This window comes from Lampetra fluviatilis, chromosome 5 (genome assembly GCF_964198595.1).
Source record: "Lampetra fluviatilis chromosome 5, kcLamFluv1.1, whole genome shotgun sequence".
In the NCBI taxonomy this organism is placed as follows: Eukaryota; Metazoa; Chordata; class Hyperoartia; order Petromyzontiformes; family Petromyzontidae; genus Lampetra; species Lampetra fluviatilis.
Window position 1 is genome coordinate 23,468,711 of NC_136279.1, and position 9,020 is coordinate 23,477,730.

Here is a 9,020-nt window from a genome sequence, read left to right on the forward strand (position 1 = left end):
TTTATCCCCCACTAAAAATGCAAACCGTTCATTATGAGCTGCCCGTTGCAGCATGAGAGAGAGAAAAAAACCCGTAATACGTATAACTGCTTATGGGCTGAGTTCTCATATTGAATTTTGCCTCTAACCCGTTTAGCTCGCCGTGCGAATTACCAACCCCCCCGCCACCCCACCCCCATCCCAGCGCCCCTTTCCCTCGCCGTGTTCAGTTAGCCCGAAGCAGAATGGTTGCGCACATTCGTGATGAAAACACAGACAGGCACAAAGGAACAAATCCTGTAACGAAGAGGATTCCACCACGGAACCCCGCTTTGAATCGGGCTCCGTTCCGTCGGGACGCCGCGAGAGAAGCTCTTGCGGCAGTTGTCAGCATCAAACGTTTATTTTAAATACGTGTTACACACTGAATACTTCCACAACGATGCACGCGTATCTCTTCATGGCGAAGTGAAACGCCCTGCAGAGGCAAGATTTACGTTCAGGAATTAGCCCGTTCGCGGCAAATTCGACGAAAGCCAAGATTTGTAATTGAGCTGAAGTAGCGTTGCATCCATCGGGGCCACTGTTCATATCACGCTGCTGCTGCTGCTGCTATGTAATGCTCAGATGGGTTGATAACGTTTCATCATCATCAGACATGATTTATCCACTGCTAAATGTCTCCCCAAGCATCACCCACATCTGTCTGTCCTGCCGTACGACAATCCAACTGGCTCCTGCACACGTTTGTATGTCATCGTTTCATCTCCACAGTGAGGGATGTTCTCTCAGATGTGTTCCCTTCCTTTGACGGTAGGACACCTCGCTAGAAGGGGGAATGACCACGTGGTTAAACGTTCCAAACGGTGATGTTCTCATGATTGGAGCAATGGTGCGGTGGTTAGCGCACTACAATATCTCGAGTTCGATCGCCTGCCACGGCCAACATCAGTGGCGCGTGCAATCCGCACCCGCCCTCGCACCTTTCGCCAACCTGCACTGACCAGCGCGGTGAAGTATGGTGTCAAACGATTGCCAATGAGTTTACCCGCCGTGAGGGAGGCCCCTCATCCTCCAGTGGATAGCCTTCGGAGGGAGCCTCCTGGGGCGTGGCAACAACCCAGCGCCTACGTCGGGGGACGGCATCGCCGCTCGTCCACGGCGACCTGGGGGGGAGTTCAGTGGCCACGGAACGTGGCGCGAGCAAGGACCGCGTGGACGCCGCTTCTGTGACGTGCGGCACGAGCTTCGTGGCGTGTCACGTGACTGCTGCAGGGACACGTGACTGCGGGCCATCACCGCCAAAGCATCAAGGAGAGAGAGAGATTTTTTTTTATCAATTTAATTGAGCACGCGATTGTAAGCTCGTCATTAGTGTGCACAATGACAAAACGTTAAATGTGTGCTGGCTGCAGGCAATAATAATGGCACGGGTGAGAGCGGTGCTCTGCAAGTATTTTTTTTTATTTCTCAACTACAAAACATTCAAGGTGGCAGTTTAATGGCTGTGCGCTTAAATATATTCCAAATTATTGACTTCGGAATATGAGCCTTTATATAAAAAACGGCCTTGGTTTTTACACAAATAAAACACAAATAGCTTTGTCGCCAACAGTTTTGTGAAGCTGAACAGTCGTTTCTTGCTCGCAGCTTCATTAGCCTTCAACTATTAAATGCGCTCAAATAAAACCCCACGGATAATGAAGTAAACACCATTCCAACTGCCAGTCACAGGAGGACGAGAGAGATAAATGGCACAAAGGTGAGCGTCTTCCTGTTGCTGTGACGGTACAAGCAGAGGCGAGGAACCTTCAAGGTGCGTCTCCAACAGACGCGCGCGGCAGGGGGCTTTTGAAGCAACTGGGAAATGAATCAAACATCGCTTCCCTAAACTCTTATCGCATACATTCTCCAAAGCGTACACTTGAAGTTAATACCCACTGCAGGGGACGGACCATATATAAACCAGCAAACTTTTAGAACCCTTTGACGGGTTATAACGGCAGCGGTAATCCGTGCGCGAACGGCGGCCCCCTACGATCACAGCTCGCAGACGACGCGACGATCACGGACTCGGCTCCCTGCGGCTCCCCCCCTCGACTCGGCACGCAGCGCGCCGGCTCCCCCCGGCTCCAGGCGGCTCCCTCCCTCGACTCGGCACGCAGCGCCACAGCGCCCCCCCCCCTCACCCCTCTCAGCCATCAATCACCGCGCGCCACTGCGGGGACCCAAGCTATTGGAGCAGGGATTAGGGGAGCTCAGTTTGGAGGAGGAGGTGCAGTCGAGGGGCGGGGGCTTTAGCGGGAAGCGAGGGGATTAGGAGGTAAAATAACGTCCCATAGAACACGGGGTTAAAAGTCACGAAGTCGTAAATAACCGCACAATGGGAGGGGTGATTCTGCGCGGAGCAATGCTCCCTTCCTGCGGAGGCGTTTATCTGCCCCGGGGCCTCCCGGTTGCAGCTCGTGCGCCGCCACAGCCCAGCGAGCGGTGAACCCACAACAACCGCGCGCCCGTCGTGTGACAATCGGCCCCGTTGTGTCGATCTGCGGCTGGATGAGGGCCCTCGTACGCAACGCTGTCGGTCGTCGGGGGTTGTCCAAACGCGCTTCACCACGCAGGAGTCGCGCGCTCGGCCACGCCACGCGGAGCGGTGCTCCCCGGGGCTCGCAGCTCTGAGCTGCGAGCCCCGACACAACACGCCGGGCTGCCGCGAGGTGTCGGCCAGGACAAAAGGCAGTGGAACAAGTGGGTTCGTGAGCCCGTCTGTTTAGAGGGATTGTAGCGAGCTGTATCCCTCCGTGGTGGTGGCGGTGGTGGCTGTGAGTGGGTGCGCAGATCTCACGCGCCCGTCGCATCAGGAAAGTGACGAGGCGAGGCACGCGACACAAATGTTAATGTCAAGAACGGGATCATATTAGCGTAGCGCCAATAATTTAAGGGCGCGCGGGCCCCGCCGGCATGATCCCATCAAATACGGAGCTGTTTGTCACCCGCGCCGCGCGCTTTATGCGCGTGGCCGTGCAGCTGGCTCGGAGCACCTGCACGGCGAGTCGCACCCCCCCCCCCCCACCGCTGCGCCTCGGTACGCCCTGGGCCCCTCGTAGCGGAGCGAGGGGGGAGTCCAGTCGCGCTGAGCGGGCCACGCGGGCAGCCCCCGCAGGGGGGGGGGCTTCGCTAGCGGCTCGCGCTGAAGCTGCCGTGGGATCCGATTCGCCGAATGTCGAGGACGTCGCGAATATTCACGTGGCGTTGACCGACAGCAGAGGGTAAGCCGTCTCGGGGCCAGGCCACGCCGTGGCCCAGCAGGGATGACGGCCGGCAGGTCGAGGCCTCCTGACGGAGTGGCAGCCAGGCGAGTGAACGCTCCCTGGAGGAGGCGTCCGCCCGGGGAGATGGAGCGTTGAGTTCAGCTCGTGTGCAGGAGCCATGTAGGGATTTATGTTGCATTATGAGACCGTGAGAGATCGAGACGGCTTGGGGAGGGGGGGGGGTCTATCTTCATTCAGCAGTCGATATATCTCGACTAATGAGGGCCATGATGATGCAAATTCACAGCAATGAGGGCTCCAATTGGTGAGCGTAAACTGTCCATGCGAGCAGAAGGCGACGCAGCTCTGGACTCCGACGCCACGGCTCTCGGTGTGTGTGGTGAGGGCCTGGCAGGGCGTGCGAGGGTTTGTTTTGCACAAGAGTGGTCCGGAGCGAGCGAGGGGGGGGACTATGAGACAATCGCCCCTTTTCTGTTCACATCGAGAAGAGCATTGATCGTGTTCAAGCCGCAGCTTCAAACAGTTGCACACATGGTGGTGGTAGAGGCTCCCATGAGCGAGTTGTACAAATATAAATTATGTCCCCGTAAGGTCGCATATCAACATCCAGATCCTCGACGGCTTAGAAGTCATGAGGGCATCCTCTGTTGAGGGTTAGCACAACATGCAACCAATTGTTACGCTTTCATTTGCAGGCTGTAGGTTGTGTTGCCTCCTTCGTTTCTTCAGTGACAAATGTCTCTTAGAAATCAGAGAATCCCGGACATCATTATTATTTCATAATTATTTTATTACTTTCTATCTACGTGACTTTACCGAAAGAACAAAAGAACAAAGAATATCATCCGGGACATCATTTGTCTCTTGCGTTGCCGGACCATGGGATGCAGGGTACATCAGTCACTTGTCGCAATATCCCTTAACGTCGGATCTGTACTCCACATCACCGACAGCTTCCCAAGCCGCAACCTCCTCCCACAGCCCTCATCCCACTCCACCGGCCGGGCCCCAACACCCGACTGACAATCGACCCCCATCCCCCCCCTGTCTCCTGCTGCTGTTGCTGCTATGGGTGCCCTCTTCCAAGTTGCGCGGGAAAGACCCTGACTCGCAAGCTACCACCCAGAGGGGGCATCTGGCATATATGGACGTGTCGGCTTTACCAGCTCGCTGGGCGTCGCGGTGGCGAGATGTTTATTCGCTCGCCTGGTATGCAGGAGGACGTGGATTCTATTCCGATGTTGACGTCGGCTGTATATTTGGAGTTGCGTGTCTCTCTCACCGGGCCCTCCGGTTTTCCCCTCCGCATTTATAATTATCAAAATGGGTTTAGAGTATTTGGCTGCTATCAATTTCCACGTGATAAGCCACTTCGTTGCGCTATTTTTTGTGGTAGTCCAGGTCGCTTCTGAAAACGATATACACGGCTCAACGGGCCTTACCTGGTAAAATAAAACATGGTTTCGTTTTAGTTTAGCATGAGACCTCGGCCGAGTCGGCCGAGTCGCTTACGCTACACTTCCATTCCGCGGGAGCAATTCCCCTCTGCACGTGGTCAAACACGTGTGCGTGTGTGCGTGCGCGTGCGTGTGTGCGTGCGCGTGTGCGTGCGCGTGCGTGTGTGCGTGCGCGCAAGCGACAACATTGAACGCACTCGAAACGCGCTCATCCGACTTAGGGACGCTGCTGTGGTGTAACGGTCAGCGCACCGGACTTGCAATTCAGATGCCGCCGGTTCAATTCCATCTGTCGTCGCAAGTGTCTTGATTCATTCGTCTCTGCCTCTGTCCACACGGCGGTTATTAACGAGTTCACCACCGTTTGTCAATCGACAGGTCGCGTGTCGTGGGGTAAAGTGCAGGTATCCCCCCCACCTCTTCCAAGACGTTTTGCCAGCGAGGAGGAGTAGGCCAAATAGCCTCTTTAAGGGATAGAGAGATCCCTCTAGTGGAGACATTTCCTCCAGCAGGTGGCGAGATCGAGCGATTGCAGGGCTGCGCGTGTGCCTTCACTTAATCCTTTACCTTTACATAATCCAAGCGGATGAAAGATATTTACATGCAGACACGCAGCTTTTAGATGAGCCGATTCGAATAACGCCGTATGCGTGATCCAGAAAACGTGCGCAATTGAAAAATAGCAAATGCCGACGCCACCGCAGCAAATATCCCGCATGTCCTCCCCGTCTCAGCGGCGGCCTTTTCAAAATCAACATTCGGTAGTCTATTGTCAAGGAGCAAAAGTGACTCGCGATTCTGACTCGGCGTGTGTTTGCGCTCGATGGAACCAGAACCAGAGAAGATCCCGTCTAGGAACATAAACCATCACGCGAACTCGGGTCACCCGCGCAGCAGCGGCCTTTGGGCTCGCCATCGCTTCCGCGGCCGTCTGGAACGTTCTTTCTTTCCATATCGAGAAGCCACTGGAGCTATGCACTTTTAAATGGACATTCTAAACTAATTTCTTGATAACTGCTTTTTGTGTTTAGTTTGTTGTCCTTCCCCCGCACCTCTGGTCAGCACGGTTGGCTACGTACGGTGCGAAAGATGTTCAACATACTGCACATACCACTGCCTACCTCTACACTGTTAGAGGTGCTCAGAAACATTGCAGCTCACCTCGTCAATGTTCGTGGGGCAATCAGCAGTGAGACGAGCCGGGGCTCGAGAACCGGGAGTCGTGGAGACGAGGAGTGAGATGGAGAGAGAGGGAGAGAGTTGCGGGGTGGTTGCTGATGACAACAGAGCCCTGTTTAGCCAAGTTCACTCCCTACTCGCAGGGGAAAGGGGTCAGCGCTCAGCTACCATCGGCGACCCCAATGACAATTTCACACTTCAATTATTATCATCATACTTGTTAACCCGGGACCGCCTCACTGAGTCTCAAGACTCTCTTTCAGGAGGGTCCTGCCAAGGTTTCACAGTAATTGGGGTGACGAATGCTATATATATTTTTAGTTATATATTTACGCTATCGAACCCAGAAGACCTGTGTTATGGATGATATTGGTCGCGAAAGCCTTCGTATTAAACCAATTTAGAATTTCAATTGAGTGATTTGCGGGTAATATATTTTTTCAAGTTTGGACCATGGCTCTGACACACAATGGCCTTGCGAATGACATCACGGGATATTTATTATCCACTGTGAAGAAAGCGGCGTTTATATTTACAGCGAATTCCCCCACAGTATTAACCATGATGGCCACGAGGTTCGAACCGTTTACCTCTTGCAACAAAGCGACGAACGAGCTACCCCTGGGCGGAGGGCAGTCTCCCAACAACAAAAACTGCTATTGACTTTCAACAAAGTGGTCCTAATTTTATCAACCCCCACCCCCTCCCCCGCATGGGCTGATGGGTTGAGTTAACCCCTCCACCAACATTGTAACTCGTAGTCTCTCTCATTGCGAGTCGGGCGCACTGACCCACAGCTGCCACGGCTGCACACGCAAGTAACGCAGCACAAACGACGTTTGTGCCACAGACAAGAGAAAGACAAAGATACCCCGTATAGCCTTAACAGACTGTTGGGGCAAGTGCTGTAGCGCGCAAACACCCGTTGGGTGGCTAGCACCACGCCCTGGCGCGATATCTACACATCACACCAGGTACTCGTTTAAGGCTGAGTCGACCTAAGGGATTCCCAGGACCCGCGCACACACACACGTGTAGTAGTAACTCGTAGGGTATGAAATGCATTCATCCCACGCGGACATCTGTATCCAGTAGAAGGTGGAGGATTATGCCACTGCTGGCGGAAAGAGACTCAACCAGCCACTCGAAGGCATTTGACCTCCTCTTTCACGCTTGCCAGATGCCATCGAATACATGGGAGCAGCGGCCACACTTTAGCCCACCACAACACACGCGGCTCGGCCCGATCACAGTCGAACTGTGTGCATCCATTTATTCCCCTGCACGGGGGCGCGCGATGGAAGGAGTTTGCCCCCATCGCTTTCCCTCGCCGCGATTAAAGTCGAGCCGGTGACCTCTGGATGGCAAGCGCACTGTGCCAAACACCGCGACAGGACCCCCGTGGCACGCTCGCTACTCTCGCGACAAACCACGGCGTGGGCGCTTCCCACAGCGGGGACAATGGAGGCGACGCGCGTGAGTGATGCTCTCATGACCCGCCACTTTACAGCCTCCCCACAGCTCAGATGATGATCATCTACTTCTGTCCTTACATCCAGGAGCTATCGACCCCCTAAGTATCCCAGACACTGGAGGGTCACAGGTCTCTGTTGTCCTCCTCCTCCCCCCCAAGTGGGATTTGTTTGTAGGTTTACACTCATTGCTCAAGTTGCGCCTCACCCACCGAACCCACAGCACATACAGAACCCACACCACACACACCACACACACCACACACACGACCCACACCACACACACCACCCACACGACCCCACAGGACCCACACCACACATACCACACACACCACATACACAGAACCCACACCACCCACACCACCCACACCACACACACCACACACACAGAACCCACACCACCCACACCACCCACACCACACACACCACACACACGACCCACACCACACACACAGAACCCACACCACCCACACCACCCACACACACCACCCACACGACCCACACCACACACACCACCCACACGACCCACACCACCCACACGACCCCACAGGACCCACACCACACACACCACACTCACACACCACACACACCACACACGACCCCACAGGACCCACACGACTCCACAGGACCCACAACACCCACACCACACACACCACCCACACCACACACACCACACACACAACCCACACCACCCCACAGCACCAACAGGCGGAGGCACGTCCCGTGTACGACGTCATTATTGACTCTTCCTATTGCCACCATACACTCTAAACTGCACACGGTAATTGTTACAATTGTATACTGTATGCTGCCTAGTGTATACTGTATGCTGCCTAGTATATATAATGTATGCTGTCTAGTGTGTATACTGCATGCATTGACCAAATCACTCGGAATATGCCTTGTTAGATCTCGGAAGCAAAGCAGGGTTGAGCCTGGATAGTAGTGATTGCCATCCTCTGGCCACTCCTCGCCAGCTCCATGCCTACAACACCTGCAAGCCTTAGTGGTCACTTACTTAAAACTAACCAGGCTAAACAACAGCGGAGCTATGTCAAGAGCGCCGTCTAATCTAGCTCGTTTCCTGCCGCTCGAATTAGGCTTCATCGGTGATACGTTCCGTTCGTTTCACGAATTAATTCATTGACAACGATTTTTTTTAAAGACATAAAATCAACAACTCAATGACATCGCATCAACAACCCTCGGGTCGAAACGAACCGCGATGCCACGATTACAAATCACATCCACGTGGGCATATCGCCAATCACGTCTCTGTGGAAACGCTCTAATGAACGGACCGAATGCGAAGCGCCAAGAAACACAGCAACAAGGCACTTCTGCAAGTTGTCCGTCTCTATTGGCTCATCTCGAGCCACTTACCAATAGTCGCGCGTGTGGGTAAAACTCGACGAAAGTCGCGCGGATGACTTTGCGCGCGGACCCCCCCCCCCCCGCCGTCGTTCCATCGCGAAATCGATGTGCGTCGAACAAAGATCGATTGGCAATGCTGACCGGGAGTACCGCGCGGATATCTCGGAGAGCCGACACTTCCACAAACGCCAGCTGTGCCCCCCCCCGCTCCACCCCGCTGCGAGCTGCGACCACGCTGGGTGCGAGCGTGCGAGTCAGGAGTCTTCCCGCACGCGCCGCGAGGCCAG

General features: G+C 54.6%; 1 protein-coding gene and 1 long non-coding RNA gene across 2 annotated transcripts in view; both read right to left on the reverse strand.

Moving 5' to 3' along the window:
• Positions 1-8,768, reverse strand: part of LOC144932298 (uncharacterized) — a 55,718-nt gene extending 46,950 nt beyond the window's left edge. Inside the window, exon 1 of the long non-coding RNA XR_013636893.1 lies at positions 8,743-8,768. This is a non-coding gene — a long non-coding RNA (uncharacterized LOC144932298). The remainder of the gene's footprint in view (positions 1-8,742) is intronic.
• LOC144932778 (sodium/potassium-transporting ATPase subunit beta-1-interacting protein 3-like) overlaps positions 1-9,020 on the reverse strand; it is a 168,967-nt gene that overhangs the window by 158,525 nt on the left and 1,422 nt on the right. The window lies entirely within an intron of this gene.